Here is a 21,427-nt window from a genome sequence, read left to right on the forward strand (position 1 = left end):
GAGAAACACATGTTCTAAGGATTCAAGTGAGATAATTAAGATGAAGCAAAAAATGGTATGATGACCTAGTTGAGAGAGAAATACCCTGTATCTTGAATTTAGATCCTTTATTAGATCTTGGTTCTATCCCTTCCCTGTTATCATTATTTCCATGTTCATTCCCCAAATGGACAAGAGTGTCATTCTAACATTCTCAAATTACCTTCTCATAAGAGGGAGTGAAGAATGTTCAGTCTGGCCGAGACTTCCTACTAGGTGCCAAAACCCAAACCTTTATTTAAGGTTGACATAAGTCTAGACCAAGACACCCACTAGTCACATACCATAATGTAAACTTTGCCAGTGACATGCTCAGTGCTTTAAGTCAGTCTGTAAGTTTTAGAATTCTAACATAGTTTCCTTTTCTCCGCTTATTACTGAGTCCTTGTATATTCCTAGACCTTCTCTTAATAAAATTAAAAAAAAAAAAACAGCTAACACATACCAGACATTTGCTTCATGCCAGGAACTTTGCAAAGTACCGTACATACATTATGTGATTTTTAGTCTTCACCAAACTGCTACAAGATAGACACCGAAAGTAGATAAGAAATTAAGAAGTAGCTAAAAGTAACATAATAGTAGTAACAGGGAACACACACAGTAAGGTAGCAATGTATATAGTTTTGAAATTATGTCACTTAAAAACATAACCTTTCACTTACTGTACAACATCTGAAATCATGGCAATCACTCCTGTAGTGGATGGGCTGCTACACTGCCGAGATCCCCACTTCAGGCCTTAATTCACCCGCTTGCTGGGAGTGAAATGGGCTGACAGACCTCAGATCAGTGTCTCTCTGGAGATCACCTCATCTGAAGAGAGCTGCCCTACCGAAGACCATACGCCCTTCCCTCCAAGGACTGGTTACAACAGGGGAATGAAAGCCCCAACATTGGACGACCTAGAAGAGCCATCTCAGCTTCAGAGCATCCTGGAGGGTTGATTGGGGACTTCTTAAAACAGCATCCTTCCCTTCTTGTAAGTATTGGTTCCGACACCATTCCTTAACAAACCTCTCAAATGCTCATCTCCACCCAGAGTCTGCGTCCCAGGAACTAAACCCAACCCAACCCAAAATGTGTCAAGAATCCCATAATTTCAAAGCATGGTCAGCCAAGTGATTATAAACTGTGTGAATGAATGAATGAACTAGCTACAAGGAAGCCCCTCTGTGGCCAGTAGATAGAAATGCCCTCCATCCTTTACCTGGGTCAGTCTTAGATGATCTGAGGGCTTGAGGAACATATTCCTTGCATAAAACGTATTCACAGCGCTAAGTGCCTCACATGAGCAATCTCGTTTTATTCTTCTCACAACCCTATGAGGCAGATACTATTTTGTTCCCATTTTGAATGTGAAGAAACTGAGGATTAGAGTGGTTAATATCATGTCAAAGGTAAGTAAGTGGGATGCAGAGCTGTAATATGAATCCATGTCTTTCTGACCCTAGAACCTGTGTTCTAAAGCTGCCTTGCTATAGTATCTCACTGGCTAGTATATCTTGGTTTCCTCCACAGTTCCTTATGCATAGAAATAAATTAATGCTTTTTCCTTGATTTGTTGATTTGGCAGTACTTAAAACAGGCCTTTCCATGAGGGTGGTCAAGCATTTAAAAATGACCTTAAGCTGACTTGAACTGTGCACATAAACTCTACTGTGTTGCTCTGCCTTATAGGGATTTAACTGGCTACTTAATAAGGTGGGGAACCCCAATTCCTTATTTGTATCTGAGGCCACAGGCTAGGAACCAACACATAGTACACTAAGATGCATTTGCTGGTTGAATGAATGAATAAATTAATGAATAAGAAAAACTTCTTCATTTCAAAATTTTAACAGAGAGGGGAAGAATGCTCCTTTACATTTTACAGAGGATTATTGTGTGTGCAGATTTGCCAATCAATGTTTTAGTAGACTGACCTTATGTGTCACCAGAAGAATAATTACTAAGCACACAGAAAACTGATGTTCAATTTTGAACTGAGACGAATAGTAAATGTCGATTAATACTGTACAGAGTCATAGGTTTTAATCAATTCAACTGAATACATGCTGAGCTTACATATAAGATAACGTGAAGATCCAAACTTGATATCAAGGAGATCACATTGTAAAATTATGAGGATGCACACACACACAGATCTTTAATACAGATAACGTGATAAATGCTAGAAGGCAGACAAATAAAGGACTGTGGGAGGAGCCATGAGGAGACTGATTTGGTAAGGGAGAGGAGATAAAGACTTCATTTTGTAGACTGACCGAAACACACTTCTGAACAGTTACTCCCCTACTCAAGAACTTTCAAGAGCTCCCTGTTGCCTACAAATACAGCGAAAACCCCTTGACATGGCCTTGAAGACCCTGGTTTGCTAGGCCACCATCCTCTAAGTGTGGGGTCATCAATTCATCCTGGTTTTCCCAGGACTTACCCATGTTAGTATTGAGAGTCCTGCTTCCCTGGAGAGCACCTCAGTCCCAGGCAAACGAGGACAGGTGGTCACCCTAACAACACATTTCAGTGTTTGAGGAGGCCAAAGTGAGCCTCTCTCAGATGCCTGCAAACTTACCCTGCTTTCTCACTTCCAAGTTTTTCTTCTTGCCTCATTTCCTTTCCCCAGCCTTGTATTCCAATCCACCTCATAATTCAAGAACCATATTCAGTATCTCCATCACTAAGTCTTGATGATGATATTACCTGTGTTAATACCACTACTACTAATAATAGCTAACCTTTATTAAAATTCCTGTAGCATTTTAAGTGGATCTTCGTATTAATCTTCACGCTCGATCATGTAAGTTCTACAGTTATCCCTATATTACAGAAGCATAAAGTGACGTTCAGAGAGAATATTGTAATTCATCCAAAGTGAGCTAGCTGACAAGCGGCAAGGTGGAGATTTAACTCAGATCTAACACAGCACTCCATGCTTCTCATCACAATGGTACACATCGTCTCCCTTCCTAGATTCTTCCTGTGTGAAATTAACACCACCTGTAAAATGAATGCTTCTTTGGCCACTTAACACTACAATACACGAAGAGCAATGTCCACTTGACTTGTTTCGGCTCCCATGCTAGGAGCTCCTTGATACCAGGAGCTAAGTCCAAGTCATTTCTTAATCCCCAAGAGCATGAAAGAGACATAAAAATATATGTTACATGAGAGACTAGATGTGTGGACAAGTGGAAGAGATTTTTAAACTGAGCCTTAAAGAAAGAGTAGGTTTTAGATGGAGAGGATATGCCAAGCAAAGTGAATACTGATACTAATTTTTATTACTAAGAATGTCTGGTGAATTCTTACTCTGCATCAGACCGTATGGCATCCCATGCTCATAAATAACCTATGGAGAGAAATGCTCTTACTATCCTTGTTTTTCCTGTGGGGAAATCGAGGCTCAGAGAAATGAAACCAGTTGCCCGAAGTTACATAGCTGGTAAACGGCAGAGGCAGATTTCAGCCTCACCCTATGTGACTCCCTAGCAAGAGCTGTGGATTCTGAAGAGAGGGGAGAAATTACAGGGCGTGCCGGCAAAAGCGCCAAGTCAGCTGGTTTAGATGAAGCACAGAGGACACGAAGAGAATGTTAATAACAATAAGGATGATAATGTTGGTGGGTCCTTGTTTTGTCAACCCCTCGCATTCCCTGTGGCATTGGATGGTGGGCACACCCAGAGTTCACATTTATTGAGCACGTTATTGACAAAGCGCTTTTCACGGTCACCTCTCTCGTTTACTCCTCACAACAACCCTTTAAATAGGTAATGTTATTATCCTCATTTTTGAAACAAAGAAAATGAGGCTTAGAGGACTTGGGTGGCTACTGAAGCTTGATGCCTAGAAAAACATCTTCCAGGTTTGTGACCACCGCCAAAAGCTGATCCCAACAATACCATCCCAGCACACACCGCACCCGCGCGCCTCCCCCACGTGCGCCTTCCAATCAAGCGTCTCAAAGAGGTTTCAGCTGAAGCCCATTCCAGCAGGCGGCGTTCCAGAGAGCAGGAACCGTCTCCACTCTTCCTCCGGAGATTCTGCATTTGTAAGTAATTCAGCGTTTTTTAGGGGGGAAGGGGACCCCAACTGCTCTCTGGGTGTGTTCCTCTTACTGAGGCGGCCCTGTGTGGTGACACGTGATGTGCTAGACGGAGGAAAAGGGCGGTCTGGCTAGGTCCCCTCACTGCTGGCTTAATCCCCACCAGCCGAATAAGATGCAATGAAAGTTGCCAAGAGTACTCTTTAGCTCACAGCAGTGTCCCGTTGGTGAAGAGGCCGCTGCTGGAACTCTGGTCAGCTGAAAGGCTTGTCTTTGAGACCAAAGAGAAGGTGAGGGTGAGGCCTCAGCTCGGATGAGAGCTGGCGGGAGAGCCTGGCCGCCTACCCGACTGTCTTCTGCCATGTAGCGCTGCTCGCGATGAAAGGTCGCGCTTTTTTTGATGTTATTCTCTCTTCTGTGGGCTAAGAATCCAGTTATGTGTTGCAAGGTGTATTCTTTGTGGTACATGAAAGGCTAGTCATCTCCCGGTGCTTTTCACTTCTTTTGAAATTTGGCAACGTCTTGATCTTTCGGAAGATGAGTTTTGATACTCCAGTGCGTGGAGAAATAAAAGTAAACCGAGGTGGGTTTCAGATATATTTGTATGAATATGAACTTCTTGGAATCAATTTCAGTTTTTGAGTCAGCCCTTTGACGATACGATGCAGGCTCCTTTAGTAGAATCTCGCCTGTGGTCCCTGTCGTCTGGCTTCTCAGAAATCGGTCCTTTTTATACGATAAGTATTTGGTTTGACAAAAATGAAGTTGGAAAGCTCCAGAGCAATTTTTGAACTTTGGCCTTCAGTCTTAGAAACCGGGTTTAGTGAACATTCTGAGGAAAAAGATGATGCTCTGCACTTTAGAGCTTCCTTGGGAGAAATAATGAGAATATAGCTGTTGTTCCTGTGTACAGATACAGAAGAGCCCTTAACTTCCCGGTTTTATTTTCCTGGAGTCTCCCCTAGCTTCTGAGTGTTGTGTGTGTTATGCAGGTTTCCGGAGGCTTGTTTCCTTGACATTTGAGCTTTGCAAAAGAAAAGGTTTATCTCTATATGATTACTGTTACTTATTCGTATTTATTCAGGAACTATGCCTATAAAGTTACAAATGTGTTGGAATGTAAATAGCAAAAGCACTATATAAGTCCTTATATTTGAATCCATTTTTTCAAAGTCGTTTTAAATTGGTTCAGTTAACTTACTATTACAATGAACTATTTTATGCACAAGCTTACATTTATAGTAGCTTTAAAGATATCTTTGGAATTTTCACCTCACTTTCCTGTCTTGGCTATAAACTCCTTGAAATATGCTAGTGCCTTTTCTGGTTACCCCACAGAGCACAATGGGTTTGAGAGTCTGGTTGAAACAGAAAATCCTAATGGGCTGTTGATCTTCGAATGTTAACAAATGTCACTTCTTACAAGTGGAAACAATTTTATTGAACAACTTTATTGAAACAGATGGTTATCTGTAGTCTGGGGGTGGGGAAGAAAAGCTTCCCAAATTATTAAAATTTGATGTTGAAGAAAATTTTAAAACCACATGCATATGTCTCCAGAAAGTTAATCTAAAAATGATAGCCTTCCTAGATTCTAGGAGGACCAACAGCAGTTGTAGTTTCAAGGATTCCGGCAGATTATGCTGAGTACTACATAAATGACTACAGCTGGAAAGGATATTCAATCTGTGTTGGGGAAATGTCATCGTGTAATTATTTCTCTTCCTGTGGATATATTGTGATTTTTATTAGGTGCGCATTGTATTTATAAGAACGGTAATTTTTAACTTATAAGTACATTGAAGATAAATCGTTTTATAGAACCCTTTGATATATTTGTATTAAAAGACAAAAATATATATGAATTTATTTGGGATTAGTTTTTTCTTATAGAATGCATTCACCTGTTTGCTATATGGGGTTATTGCATGCACTGCCTCAATTCAGCATGGCCCTAAAGAAACAGTCCCCAAATAAATGATGATGGTAGTATTGATAATAAGAGAGGTTTACTGGATGCGTGGCACCCTGCCATAGTATCGGTGTGTATTATCTCCTTTAATTTGCACTCAATCCTATGAGGCGGTATTGTTAATCTCTACTTGACAGATGCAGATTGAACTTTTTTGACTTCAGTACTTGCAGGTGGTGATGAAACATTTAAATGAGGGCAGTGCATTCATTCCCAGGAGGTTCTGGATCGTTATGTTCTCTTTCGTTTGACTTGCCCTTTCACCTTATCGTTAGTAACTCAGTGAATTAGAGCAGGTGATGATGAAGCCAGTCACTGGTTGGATCCTTAACTAGTTACTTTTTTGGTCTGTTTTCATAATTTCCTGAAGACATGGAGTCTGTGCTTGACTGGAGAGAATTAGGATGTGGCCAACATGGGCTCAGTGTTTCCTCAAGCAACAATCAGCTGCCTGGATGAGGTGCAGCTGCCTCCTGACTGCCTTTAGTGCCTCACATTACCTCCGTGGTCCCTGGTGTCATTTGCTTTGTGCCCATGCTTTATTCCAAGTTCTCCCGAAAAGCAAGTTAACTAAGCAGCAAATATTTGTCTGTGAGATGTTTTGAATGTGTTAAACTCTGGTGTCTAATACATTTAGTTCATGTGATTTGTTCCTTATTGTTTGAAAATAATGAAAATTATATAACATTTTAAAATGGTCATGGAATGCTGGAGGCACATGTGTGAACTCTAAAACTTGGATTCAAAACTACTTTGAGATAAATAGTAAAATTCTCCTTTCCAACCTTAAGTAAAGCAGACATTTTGAAGAGTTTAATTTGCCCTCAATATAGAGGGAAACACAAGGTTGCAGGCACGTGTGGACCCTACCCCCCCATCCCTGCACGGGTACACGCACGCACGCACACATAGGCCGCATTCCAATCTGGATTCTGATACTTATTTGAAATAGGACCTTAAACCACCTGAGTTTTCTCATCAGTATAATAAGGGAATTTGGTTGAAGTTCCCTTCGTACAGCAAGGTGCTATTAATCTGAAGTTATGATATCTGTTTTCTTTTTTTTTTACGTGTCAAGTAGAAGAGGCAGCAAGATTCTTTTCCTCATCGGAATTTTAGATGATAAGCAAAATGCTAAACCTTCCAAGGAAGGTCATATTAAAATGAACTATAATAAATTCAGATACTCAGAGTTAAATCTACAGGGTTTAAAAAAGCACCATCGGTACATGAACAGTATGGTTGTCATTCTTCATAACGTCACATACAAGATCAAGTCTTCTACCTAGTGTCTTAAAAATATAGTTAAAAGAAAAACCCTAAATAAATTTTAATATGCATGAACGCTTCCATTGAAGATTAATATTTTACCCAACAACCCCGGTAAGCAAAAAAATTGTGTTATTCTATAAACTACTGATAATTGCCTTAACTGCGTTTGATTTTAATTCCATGAACTTGGTTTTCTTATACCTAAGAGGAAATAGCTTAGAGCGTGTGTACTTTATTCTTTGCTTTCTGTGAGCTTTGTTGTTTTGAAAATAAAATCTAGTTTTCCCTAAGGCAGTAAAAATGTTACTCCTTTTTTTTTTTATGTTTTAAATTGTAAGGAAATTGGATGAACACTGAGAATAGGCTAGGAACTTGATAACAAAATTCCATATACACTTATCCTCAATAGAGATAACTTCTTCATTAACTAACAAAATTATTTTAGCTTTTGTTTTGAAGTGAATTTTTTATTAAATAACTTGTTAAATTTAATAGAGGAAAAGGGTTTTTCGCTGTCAGATTTTTATGGCCAGTATTAGGTGAATGGAATATCAAGGAATAAGGAATGCAAATAAGGGAGAAAACAGAATGATTTGTATACCTATAAATTGTCAGTCTTTCCCAGACATTATTCCAGTTAGTTTTGAGAAGAATTCTCTATGGCGGGTTTCACAATTCCTGTTTTGCTAAAAAATAAGCATGCTAAAATGTGGTCACAAGCTCACTGCTAGGCAGGATCTGATTTCAGGTTTGTCTGGCTCCAAACCTTGAGAGCTTTCTCTTTCACCATCTTCTGTGGAAGAAATATATTTTTGTGCAAATATTATTTCCTATCTGTCTTCCCCATTACACTGTATAAACTCCTTGAGAACAGAGGTGAAATTTGCGTCATTCACTGCACTGTTCTCTGTCCTACACAGTTCCTGAATCCTGAGTAAGTGCTCAAGAAATATGAACTGAATGAACAAACTGGAAATGCTCTAGAAACATAAATCATACAAACTGATTTCACGTCCTGTATTTCAAAACACTTATTTTTCGGCCACTAATCTTTGTTTACTAGGGAGAATAGCTGTAGGTATTTTGTGTTCAAGATGGATTTTAGTGAACATATTGAGAGGAATATGTGACTAGAATTTAAAATAATTATCTTCTCTCTAGATCCTGAATTTTTAAAGTGAAATATCAATAGCAAAGTGTGTTACAACATCCCTTATTAAAAAGGTTTGCAAATAAGACCTGTTGAACCAGTCTGTTCTGATTGGATCTCATCAAATTAACTCCTAATGAAGTAATTTGCAACAGAATGTCTTCCAAAAATGGAGCATTAACTACCTGGTAATTGTTTTGTTGGCATCACCCCTGAAACCAAGTGTCTTGTGTAGTCTTAGTGAACAAAATCAGTTAAGTGGAGAAGTTTACTCGCCATTCTGAATGCACTTATTTTATAATCTTTGCACATATTCCAGTGCCTTCAGGTCAGAAGCTGTGTTCATTATACAAAGGCTCTTGAACTCTCTTTGGATAAAATACTGTGATGTCTTCTTTTGTATATTTCAAGCTCATTCATTTTATAGTAATTAGCTCAGGGACTTTGTGTCTCAGTAAACATATTCCTGTTCTGTGCTGGGGTACTTTTAAGATGAAGATTCTTGAAATCAACTGATTAAATATATGCAAGATTAAAATGATCTTCCTAGATTCTCTTACTCTTTAAATGCAAAATAACTTTACAAATTATCACCTTAAAGTTCTTCCGTAGATAGATCTTGTTTTGTGGTCAACAGCATTTCCTTTTTCTAACTACTGGACCACTGTTTTATAAACTTCTGAAACTGACAGTTGTGCCTTTCTCTGAGAATTGCTGGTTTCTATTTTATGCTTAATGCAAGCAGTGGAAAGACAGAGTACTGAAATTTAGATGATACCCATGTAATAATTACATTCTAGTGTTTCGATTTGACATTAATTAGCTTTGCAGTGGTATAGTATTTTATACAAACATACACAGAGAAAACTGAACCAATTTTGTTAAAACCATGGCTCACGTTATGTTGAGGAGAATAAACAAATTTTACTCCAGCCCTCAGAAAGAAGTGATTTTATTCCACACCTTTCATGTGAGATCTTATTAATATTATTCACTTTGTATTTCTAATACACAACTGTTAAAATATTTTCTCATTTTCCCTTTTAATTCTAGATTAGAACACTGAAAATAACAATTTTAGACCCTAATTGTGTTAGTTTTGCTGATTTTTGTTAATCTCAATCACCATAAAGATAATATATAACCACTATAATCCACTTTTAAAAATACTTATTTGAGCTCTAGAGATTTAGAGATGTCACCTTTGATCTTACATGTTGATCTTACATGTTAATCTTTCTCTTAGTCTTCTATTTTCACAGGTTCCTCATCTTTATTTTATCTTTTTGCTTATATAAAAATAATTCATCTTTGCTGCTAAAGCTTTTTAACTTAATTCAGGGTATTTTATGTTCCAGGTCAATTTTGGAACCATTATGGCCTGATGTACTTCTTGTCACTATTTTTAATAGTATTTTCATTAAATGTTATTTTTTGCGGCCATTTTAGCCCATCTTTTTATTCCTAGTATCTTTTATTCCCGGATGTATATATGGCGCATCCCGTTATTTGGCATGACTAGATAGTACTGGTTAGAGACTTTCCTACCAGGCAAAGCATATTTTTTTTCCATTCCATAGATGGTGGTGGGACAGTCTAAGAAATTCCTCCCTCCCTCCCTCCGACCCTCCCTCCCTCCGACCCTCCCTCCCTCCCTCCTTCCATCAAATAGGATAGAGCATCTTAAACTTACCAGGCCCTGTGCAAGAGCTAAGGATCCAGTATGAATAATATACCTTCAGTCCTGGTCCCCAAAATGTCCTGCACTTAGTAATTACAGACGGTCACAAATGCAGGTAAAAAGGATGGCAAGTGATAAGAACTGTGACAACAAGGCATTGAAGGAGCTCTGGGTTCTGAGGGAGACAAGGGACCAACCCTGTTGACTGTAGCCATGGAAGAGTTGAGGGGAGATGAAAATCCAGCCTGTGCTTTGAGAAAGCAGAGGGCTCTACCAGGCAGAAAGGTGGGAAAGAACATTGTGAGGAGGGCTTTGCCAGTAGCAGCTCTGAACCTTGGAGGTCACGGTGTGTCAGAAAGGCTGGACCCTGCTCAGCAGCTTCACCACTTCCTGGCTCTCAAGGCTTGGAAAAGCCACTTAACACGTTTGAGCCTCAGTGCGCTTGTCGATCGTGTAGATTAAATGAAATATACACCAAAGTCCAGGTACAGAGAGTGACACATCATAGATGCTCATTAATTTTAGTTTCTTCTGCTATTTGGGTGTTCAGGGATGATCAGTAGCTCCATGAAGCTGGAACAGAGACAGATGATTGGTGAGGAACAAGTGAGTGACCAAAGGTAAAGCTAGAAAGATAGGCTGGAGGCAGGATTGTGAAGAGTCATCTATTTCATGCTTCTGTTTTATCTTAACATCAGTAGACGTTAATGAAGTCGCAGAAGACTGATGTGATCAGAACTCCTGTTAAAATTGGATTTCTTGAGGCCTTCTGGAAGACGGACTGGGAGAAAATATTGCATGTTCCTCCCATCTGTCTGGAGTCCACTGAGAATCCATTTGGGGTGTCAGCCAGAGATGGTGAGAAGTGGGTTCCAGCTACTTAGAAGGGGAAGCAGGTTGCTGGGACAGCATATGGTGATGGCCTGAGTCACACTGTATCCCAAGAGGGACTGACCTGGGAGGAATAGCTGTGGGTGGTCCCTGAGGCCTTGGGAACCTCATCATAGTTCTGAACTAAGACACAAGATATCTACCTCCAAAAGGACCATCATACTCTGGGGAAGGATCGCCTGCTTGAGCAATGCCCAGCGTCAGAAAATCAGGATTAGCCCCATCCTCCTACACTGTATGTCTGGCTACCACTACCCTAAGGGAATAAAGAGTTCTCCTTTTCTTTCATCTTCCAGATCTTATTACTTGTGCTTCTTGATGGCCAACTCTAATCTAGAACTATATGGGGACAGAGATTGTGGATACAGTCCCTGAGATCTTCTCTGTGAAACAGAAGAGACCTTTGAAAGATGGTGGTGGTTAATTCCCTATTAAACACCGTATTAAAATAGTGTGACAAAGTTGTGGGAAGGTGGTTATTTTATACCAGGCTGACAACAGACACTCATTCATTTGCAGGTAGCAGCTAGAGGAAACCCACAGTACTGAAGATAATACGTGTGTCCCTCTCTCTGCCTCATTCCTTTTTGAGTGAGGCCATAAAGGTGACGTTTGATATTACTAACTTGAATGATAAAATGTCTTCTAGCACTAGTTTGAAATAAGTTGTAATCTTCTCTTAATCAGCTTTTCATAAATTCTGAAAACCACAAGGTCAGAAGGAAAACAGGGATACTGTCTACTCCTTACCTGAACTCTCAGAGAGCTAAAACATCTTTATATGAGGTTAAGTCTTAATACATGTGAAGCAGTAGTGTTTAGTATAGATTTTATATAACTGTTAGGAAACGTCATACCGAAAGGCACAGAGAAATAAACATCTGGATGCGGAGCTATCATATTTGGAGCTCAAAAGAATAGAAAAACACCTGCGTTTGTTAGACTATAAAATGGTAAAATGTGTCTCTTTTTTGCCTGCAGTTCACACAGGGAAACAGAAACCATTCTTTGTATTTCAGGTATAAAAGATGTGAGATAGGAGTTAGGGACTAATACAAAATTTAGAAGCTCTGAGGAGTAAAGGTCAAAGACACCTCTACTGAAGTCAGGAGAGCCCACACAGAGATCTTGGCCAAAAGCTTCAAAGCAGGTGCGAGCCTGCTATTAAGGAGGCAAAATAACTGTTAATGAGGTAAACTAGTTGGCAATGCAGTAAACTAGCTATTAATGAGATAAGATACTAGCACTGAGCTGTCATGGAAGACCCACTGCAACAGGAACCATGGCATTTTGCCAATTCTGAAATAATCGCAGGGACCCCCTTTTTTTAGATTATTTTATTATTGTGTTTAATAGGGAATATCTCCAAGGCCGCCTCCTGGATTGCTTATAACGGTCCCTGCATTTGGACATAACTACTCTAAGAGGTCAGGAATGGCTAAAATTTTTCTCTAGCATGACAGCTCAAGATCATCAGTAGCTTCCTGGCCGACTGTGTTGAGAAGGATTCTGAGCTGCATTTGAGCTCAGCATGGAAGACTGCTTGGTTTGATGTACAGTGGTTACTATGGTGTAGAAGGGGCTACTCTGACTTGCCTTCTACGTATTTGCCCTCTGTGACTTCCCCTTTTAATCTCCCTACCTTCCAAGTAGAAATGATTCTTTCCTGCTAGGTTCTATGTGACATGTTAATTTAACATCTTTGTTCCTATGTCTGCAGTATGATAGACTGCACATTAATATGTGTACGTGCCTGTAAAACACAAAATATAATATGATTTCCAAGACAAATAAGAGATTGCTTTGTTTCTTAGATCTTTGAAATCTTTTCTTCTCTTGCACACATGGCAAATCCTACCGATTCCAACAGGGACCCCTGGGATCTTATCAAGGTGGCTGAGTAAAGGTCTCACCCCCTGTGACACTCAGTCTGATGAAAGTGGAGTCAATTTCAAACACACAATATTATTACATTTGAGGCCGGGATCTCTTACCCTCCCCATGCTGACATTTATTATCTGCTAATATCACAGCAAGCTGCAATACCAAAGTGGCTGATTGGAGTTACTCAGTAAATAACATTTGATGAAAAGAAAACTAGGTGGTAAAGAGACCCTTGAGAAATTAGAAAATAGCCTTCTAGGCTTTCAACCTATTTATCATTTGCGAAGGCACTGAATAATACAGCACGCCTAAGAACCAGCGACAACCTGATTCCCAGTGCCCAAAATACTGAATCCAGTCGTGGAGCAATCCAGCTTGAGGAATTGTTCAAAGTTGAGTCAAAATAAGCTTTGATTAAGGAAGTAGAAAAAGAAAAAGCTAATCTTCAAGTTTAACAGAAAGGCTTAAAAGAGCCATTACAAACAACATGAATTATTCAGGCTGGAGATACTGTGACTTGCCTTTTGTACACAAAAGGCTCAAATGTCTGATCTCAAACCCAGTGCTAATAAATTGATTTATACCAGTTGAGCCATGCTTGGACGAGGAAAAAAGATGAGCCTTTTTTCCTTAGTGCCCTGACTCACAATATGTAGTGAACTTTGAGCCCCTGGCACTTTTGGTACTGGGTTAGGATGGGAGAGAAGAGACCTCATGCAACAGACTTTTGTTGGGGCAAATAAATTCTTCTGGAAATGTCACCCCTAAATCACTTCTACATATAACCTCGGGCACTCAAATGGAACACACCAGTAAAATTGCACCCATGTGCTGCTTCAAGTGCATATCAGGATAGGTGAGAAATACTGTCACTAGAGCTTGGTATTAAACATTTTTTCATTAGAGCAAATAACAACAGGCCTCCTGTAGCTTTTCTGCTGTAAAACCCCATCTTTAACAGGAAGATTTCCCTAATTTTCCCCCCAGGTATCCCTTGTTCTGAGTTCTCATAACACTTTGTACATCCTTCTCTGTACTGTTCTGAGAGGCATCGTGTAGTAACCAGAGCGTGAGCTTTAAAATCAACCCCAACTCCAACTGGGCAAGTTACCTCTCTTCTCTGCATCTCAGTTTCTTTGTCTGTATAAAGGCTTTATGTGAGGGTTTATGGGATATTGGCAGTTGCCCAATAAATGAGAGTATTTTTCTATGAATCAAACTGAAATCAAAGAGGTCTTAGGAACAGGGTGTACATCTCACACAGGATACCTTCAGCTATGTGACTGGCACATAGGAGGTGACATGTTTTGAGTGAATGATCTGTGTGGCTCACATGTCATTCCAGGTAACTCGTTGTTCGTTTCACTGTGTTTCCATATACTTTAGGCATTCTTCTCTCAAATCCTTCTTTGCAGTATATTTCAGAGTTTGTTTACACGTCTTGTTGATTCCCACAAGTAGCTTCCTGATGCCTTATTCTTTTATGTCCGTTGTATCTGATACACTACAAGTCAACAGGACTGGTTAGCTGAGTGAGAGAAAGGAGGATGGATAAATGAGGGATTGGATGGTTAGAGGGAAAGCCTAAAAGCTAAAGACATTCTAGTACTAAATGGAACATGTGTTTTTTGTAGTTAATGTCTGTGCTCACTGCTCCTTTATATATGCGCCACTATCTTCTTTATCCATTTATCAAACATTTACTGAATACCAATGTGCTGGGTAACATGCTGGGGAATACAAAGAAGAATCAGGGAGAGAGGGAAGAAGGAGGGAGAGAGGGAGGGAGGGGGAGAGGCAACGGGAGAGGGAGAGATGGATTGCCCAAGGATGGATACCCTTCTCCAGGGAAGGTAGAAAGCGGGATACAACAGAACAGATTATAAATTCAAATGATGTTACTCCAACTGCGAAATGTTTACTGGGTTCTCAGGGTTTCTGTCTTCAAATCAAACTCCTTTCTCTAAACTCATGACTCTCCATGATTTCTACCTTAATCTCTTCTTCCATTCCATTCTAGCCAGTTCAGCTAAGTCTCCTCCTCCTGAAACATGGCCTCTTTCATCCTATGAAAACTCTCCCCCATCCTTTGCCTCTTTCATCCTATGAAAACTCTCCCCCATCCTTTACCTCCACCTGACATAATCTCCACATCTTTTAAAGGCCAGCCCCAAAGCCACTTCTTCCTTGGACCCTCCCCTGAGTCCCCCAACCCAAAATAATCTTTCTTTCCTTTAAATGCTTTAAGTACTGGCTACTTGTTGTTGACAGCAGAAATGAAAGTAGAAAAGATATTTCAGTTTTGTAAACTGAGATGAGTAGGGTACTTAAGTCAATAAGCAGAAAGGAGGTATAGGGGCAGACTGGGTTTACCGAGAGGTGGTGGCTTTGACAAGATTCCTGACCAGCGCTGGGGGTTCCTTTCTGGAGCTCAGGAAAGGCCATGCCAGTGGCATGGATCTGGGTCTCATGAAGAGAGGTGAAAATGGAAATTTGAGGTGAATGGGATTGACAAGAAGGCATAGCAGGAGACTGAGCAAAGAGACTTGAGGAACAGCTATGTTTAAAGGTTAAAAAAGGAGAGAAACCACTGAAAGAAATTGGGAGGGACCTCTCTGCCACATAGAATAGAAAACAGCTTATAGAGAAACCAAAGGAGGAATTCAAGAAGAAGTTAGGTAAAATGGAATATAGTAAAGCAAGGGAAAGATGAGGTTACCGTCTACTTTCTGGGCAGTCATCTGTGTCCCTGAGGCTTAGGACATGTGCACATTTATATTGTCATATGACAGTATAATCACCACTGGGTCATTGTTGCAACACAGCCTTAAGGCCATAGTAAAGAAAGAGCAAGTGTTGACTGGAAGAAGCTCTCAAAGGGCAGCTCAGTCCAGAATTTTCTATGCCAAAATTGATATTTCTTAGAGGAATATTTTGGAGTCTCTTAGAGGAACTCATCAATGCTAAATGGAAAAGAATTTATCATGAGGATATGAGATTTCTTCATTAATTCTTTATCTATGCTAGGTTTCTAGTGAATACATATGAGCATGTTCCGGATTTTACTGAATTACTAATAAATATGGATTATTAATGTGGATCATATATACAAGATAGATTAAGTAAATGACTGCAAATAACTCTTTAAAGCTAAGATGTTGCAAGGTTGAAAAGAAAAAAAAATGGAAGTAGAGGGGAAAGAAACCTTGTTCTAGGTTAAACATCTGATTGACAAGTGTTACATTAAAATTACATAAGTGAGTCAGCTGAGTGAGTCATCCACCCAGAGAGCTTCTGAAAGTCTCACCAATAAATGTCCTAATTTGAACATTTAATTGTTTACTCTTGTAACTTTGCTGTGAGATAATTGCCTACAGAAGCGTAAAGAATGATGTTAGTGAGAGAAGGACAAAAATGGACTTTAATCCACAGGTTTCTATCTCGTTCTCAAATGCAGAAGGGTAGCCCCTTCCCTCACTGACCACCAAAGCCAGTGGTGTAAAGTCTGCAACAGAGATTCAAAGCCCCAAGGGAGAACAGACAGTAGGTATGAGAGATGGATATTGATGTGACACTGCCTGGATAAGCCATAGGCTCTTTTGATGAGGGCCCTAGAGGTTAAAAACAGCAATGATACACATGAAAAGATGCCCCACATCACTAATCATTAAGGAAATGCAAATCCAACCCACAATGAGATACCACCTCATACCAGTTAAGATGGTTACCATCAAAAACAAAACACGGCTTCCCTGGTGGCGCAGTGGTTGAGAGTCCGCCTGCCGATGCAGGGGGTGTGGGTTCGTGCCCCGGTCTGAGAGGATCCCACATGCCGCGGAGCGGCTGGGCCCGTGAGCTATGGCCGCCGAGCCTGCGCGTCCGGAACCTGTGCTCCGCAGCAGGAGAGGCCACAACAGTGAGAGGCCCGCGTACAGCAAAAAAAAAAAAAAAAAAAAAAAACAGGAAAAACAAAATAGACAATAACAAGTGTTGGTGAGAGGGTGGAAAATCAGAATCCTTGTGCACGGTTGGTGAGAATGTAATGGTGCAACCACTATGGAAAACAATACAGCAGTTCCTCAAAAGATTAAAAATAGAATTACTCTTTGATCCCAGAATTCCATTTCTGTCCATTGATAGATGAATAGAAGTTTTGAAATGTGATATATACATATCATGAAATATTATTCAGCCTTTAAAAGGAGGGAAATTCTGACACATGGATGAACCTTGAGGATATTACATTAAATAAGCCAGTTGCAGAAAGACAAATAGAGATGTGATTCCACTTATAAGAGGTACCTAAGGTAGTCAAATTCATAAAGAATAGTGGTTGTGAGGAACTGGGGAGAAGGGGGAATGGGGTGTTACTATTTAATGGATAGAGAGTTTCAGTTTTGCAAGATCAAAAGTGTTCTGGAGATGGATTGCACACCAGTGTGAATGTACTTAATACTGCTGAACTGTACACTTAAAAATGGTTAAGATGGTAAATTTTATGTTGTCCATTTTATCCCCATTTTTTAAAACTTTTGAATGGTGATAATACGTATATGCATTCCTTTAACTGCTATTTGAGTGTCTCCTGAGGGTCAGGAGTTGGAGAACACAGTCAGTAATTCAGCATACAAAAGACCTACCCCTATGGATGTGACATTGTAGGGAAGAAAGGCAAACAAAATAAATGAAATATACAGTATTAGATGGAGAAAAATGCTCTGGAGAAAATAGAGGGGATAAGAAGTATCAGAAATTGGGGTGGATTGGGAAGACCTAATCTCCAGGGTAACATCTGAGCAGTAGGGGTGAGACAGGGAGAAGACAGGAGGGAAAGTAGTTCCCACAGAAGGAACAGCCCCTGCAAAGGTGGGAATCTGTCTGCTGTGTAGCAGGGGCTACCAGGAGGTCACTGTGTTTGGAACTGAATGAGAGCGGAGGTGAGGGCTAGGGGACGAGCAGACTGGCAAGGAGACTAAGGCCAAAGAGAGACGTCAGTGGCTTGGATGAAGGAGGTAAGAGCAGAGAGAATAAGAAAGGGTCATCTTTAGAGTAACAGCGTTTGTTGATGGATCAGGTGGAAAAGTGTGCAAAAAAGAGAGGAGTCGAGAAGGACTCTAACACAGTGGTTCTCAACCAGGGGTGCTTTTGCCCCCAAGGGGACATATCTCAATATCTGGAGACAGTTTTGGTTGTCACGGTGGGGGAGGGGACGCACTTTGCTACTGCCGTCGTCTAGTGGGTGGAGGCCGGGGATGCTGCTGATGCTAATACAAGGCACAGGACGTGCCGCCATAACAAAGGATTGTCTGGTCCGAAATGTCAGTACATTGAGAAATCCTGCTCTAAGGTGTTCGACCTAAACAGTTAGACTAAATGAGAAAGAAACCTAGACTAAGGGGATTAATTTGAGGTCAGACTCCAGACTGGGAAACAAGGAGAATACTTACACCTAACTTTTATTAATATGCACAATACCTCAGAAACAGTAACACATCAGATGATCCCATCTAATTGTCAGAATAACGCTGTGAGGGATGTTTTGACATCCCCCAGTACATAGACAGGAACGTAGATGGTGTAACCGCTTGTAGTGCACAGAGAAACTTGGATTCAGTCAAGGTCTGTGGACCCTGAAGCTCAGAGCCCTAACTGTATGTCACAGAGGCTTGCTAAATTTACCGTGTTTCCGAGTAAAGCCAACCAACAGAGGCAGTGCAATCAAAAGGTATATGTGCATATATGTACACACACACGTGTTTGTGTTTTTTTCAAAACATGAGTCCAGCAACATGAAATAATAATGTGCACTAAATTGATGCAACTAAGGTGCCAGATAACACTTTGAGCTGCCGAAAACAGTGAGAAGGGTGAGATTCCCACCATCAGAGACCCGTCACCTGGCAGCTGGCTCTCCTACTTAAAGAGCAGGTGGTGGAAAGATTTCAGACCTCCTCCCAGTGTCTGTTTTTCTGGCCTCGCAGTTAACCTCCTGACTCGCCAAAGCCTATAGCCGCCAGGGTGATTTTTAGATTTCCAAGAGAAATGATGAACAAACAAGTTGATTTCTCAGGAACTCAGACGTCTGTGTGTGTGTGCAGGGGTGGGTGTTGGTGGCGGTGTTTGTTGACTTCGCAGTGGTGGCAGCTGGAAATGGGTTGGAAGAGAGGAGAGGGCAGCGAGGTTTAGCATTAGACTGACAGTGAAGGTCAGATGACCGTGCCTAATGTGTAACCAGCCTCCAGGCTGGAAAACAAAGGCCAAGGCAATCCCTTCCGCACGCAGTGACAAAGCGGGCGGGGTTTCTGTTTGTCTGCATTTCCACTCCTTTCCCAGGACTTCTGAACCATGTTTAGCAAGAAATGAAAGGAAATGGCAGGCGAGAAAGAAACGTTGTGCCCTCTCCTTCTCTGCCACTGCGCCATCTGCTTTCGGACTACTGACTTTTTCCTGATTATTTCGCTCTTTTGCCTTTCCATACATGTCTTGAATGCTAAGCGATGTTTGGCGGACAGGGCTGGCTTTTAGCCTCTGAGTGAAACGCTCAGGGTCATCCTGGATCAGCGATGGATTTGCTTTTTGCACTCCCCTCCCTGCCACTACCCGGCATGTAGGAGGCACTGAATAAATAAGACAATACATTTAATAAGCCCGCCTAACTCTGTGTACTTTAAGGCTCATATGGCATCTCCCCTCCTCCATGGTGCCTTTGAGGACCTCTCCATTCACACAGGTCTCTTCCCCTGAATCCCATGATACCTACTGCCTGTGCTGCACATTCATTCAGAAAAAAATGCTTTTTGGAGGGCCTTCCCTGGTGGCGCAGTGGTTGGGGGTCCGCCTGCCGATGCAGGGGACAGGGGTTCGTGCCCCGGTCCGGGAGGATCCCGCATGCCGCGGAGCGGCTGGGCCCGTGAGCCATGGCTGCTGGGCCTGCGTGTCCGGAGCTTGTGCTCCGCAGCGGGAGAGGCCACAGCAGTGAGAGGCCCGTGTACCGCAAAAACAGAATGTTTTTTGGAGCACTAAATATGTGCTTGTTCCTATGTTAGGAGCTGAGGATCCAGCAGTGACAGGCAAAAATCCCTACCCTCCTAGAGCTGACTTTCCAGTCTATCATATTATTAAATATGTCCCCAAACACTGGTTACATTTTTGTATATTTATTTGCCTCTACAAGTAGACTGTAAATTTTTTTAAAGCATAGACTTATATTCATTGTGCTTTGAATACTAGATCTTCAGAGCTGTAGTAGCTCATTAAATGTTTGTTTCAGAATTCAGGACCAGAGGCATTCTCAAATCCTGCCAGTAATAGACTTACAGGAAATCCATAGTTGGTGGTACCCACTCTGGATGGGTGATGATTTCCACTAGTTAGCAAGTTAAATTAGCCACAACGTGTGGGTTCATGAAATAAGTAGCATCTTCCCTAGCTTTAGAGAACACCATGGCTAGAGGGGAAAAAATGACAAGATGAGATCAGCATCACTAGTGAATGGCGGACTAAGTTTGTGCTTATCATTCGTGTTTTTCATCTCTTGTAAACTCTGTAAGCTAGTTCTGTATCTGAAAAGTGGAGATTTGCCACGTGGGCTGTGATGTTACTCATGTCCCATGAGATCACGTGTGGTGCAAGGACAAGTTGCTGTGATTATCATGGGCAGTTACTCGTGGCTTTGAGCAGAGGGAAACCAGTGGTTACACAGTGGTTCAGGCAGCTTCTTGTATGGAGAACTCTTGGTCTAAGAGCTTCTGTTTTAGAAAAACAGAGAACCATTTGGGAAGCCCAAATCTCAGTGGGACCTCGTTAGCATCTATCTCTGAGGTGTCAGTTAGAAGAAGGGTTGCAAGGGAGAGCCACCACCACCATCCAGAACAAAGTCTCCATGTATCTGTTGATACTTTAGTTAGGGTATTGTTTTTTACCCTAATTAAAGAAAGCTTTAAAATGCGCCTATCCCTATGAAAAGTCATAATCAGCTCTAAGAGGAAAAACAAGTCCTTATGAATCTCCTGTAGACTTTAAAGACTTCATTCGTACCTAAGACCAGACCACCCTAGATAAATCTATGTTTTGTAATCTGCTCCCATTTGTATAAAGAAGAAATATCTAAAATGCCAAGTTCGTCTCATATCAGAGATGTCTACTTTTTAGTTATTGATATGTATTTTCTGTTTAAAATCAAATATGTATCAAGGGATGGAAATTGTAAGGTTACATTTTTAGTCCTGAAAAGTATATTTAATGTCAAGTTTGGGCAAATGACAATATGCAGGGTTTATTTAGCTATAATCTTCCTTTTTCATCAGTACCTTATCCGGTTTTGCTTCGGATATTGCCAGTGAGTAAACTCTCTTTTTCCACGTCATCTGCCCCATAAGAACATATTCAACTTTAATTTAGCTCTAAAATTTTTTTTGAACGCTGGCCCAGTGTCAGGTGCTGTGGAGGAACACCGAAATAAGATGAGAACTCTATTTTTTGAGAGAAACTCCT

At 40.8% G+C, this 21,427-nt stretch overlaps 1 long non-coding RNA gene across 3 annotated transcripts in view; it reads left to right on the forward strand.

The window, feature by feature from the left end:
- LOC117200707 (uncharacterized) overlaps window positions 1–21,427 on the forward strand; it is a 55,827-nt gene that overhangs the window by 17,850 nt on the left and 16,550 nt on the right. For 2 of the 3 annotated variants that reach the window (XR_007479661.1, XR_007479662.1), the window contains one exon: window positions 3,905–4,090. This is a non-coding gene — a long non-coding RNA (uncharacterized LOC117200707). Of the gene's footprint in view, window positions 1–741; window positions 1,977–3,904; window positions 4,091–21,427 lie in introns of those variants that run through there. The other variant, XR_004482366.2, reaches the window with a different exon arrangement.

This window comes from Orcinus orca, chromosome 10 (assembly GCF_937001465.1).
Source record: "Orcinus orca chromosome 10, mOrcOrc1.1, whole genome shotgun sequence".
NCBI lineage: Eukaryota > Metazoa > Chordata > Mammalia > Artiodactyla > Delphinidae > Orcinus > Orcinus orca.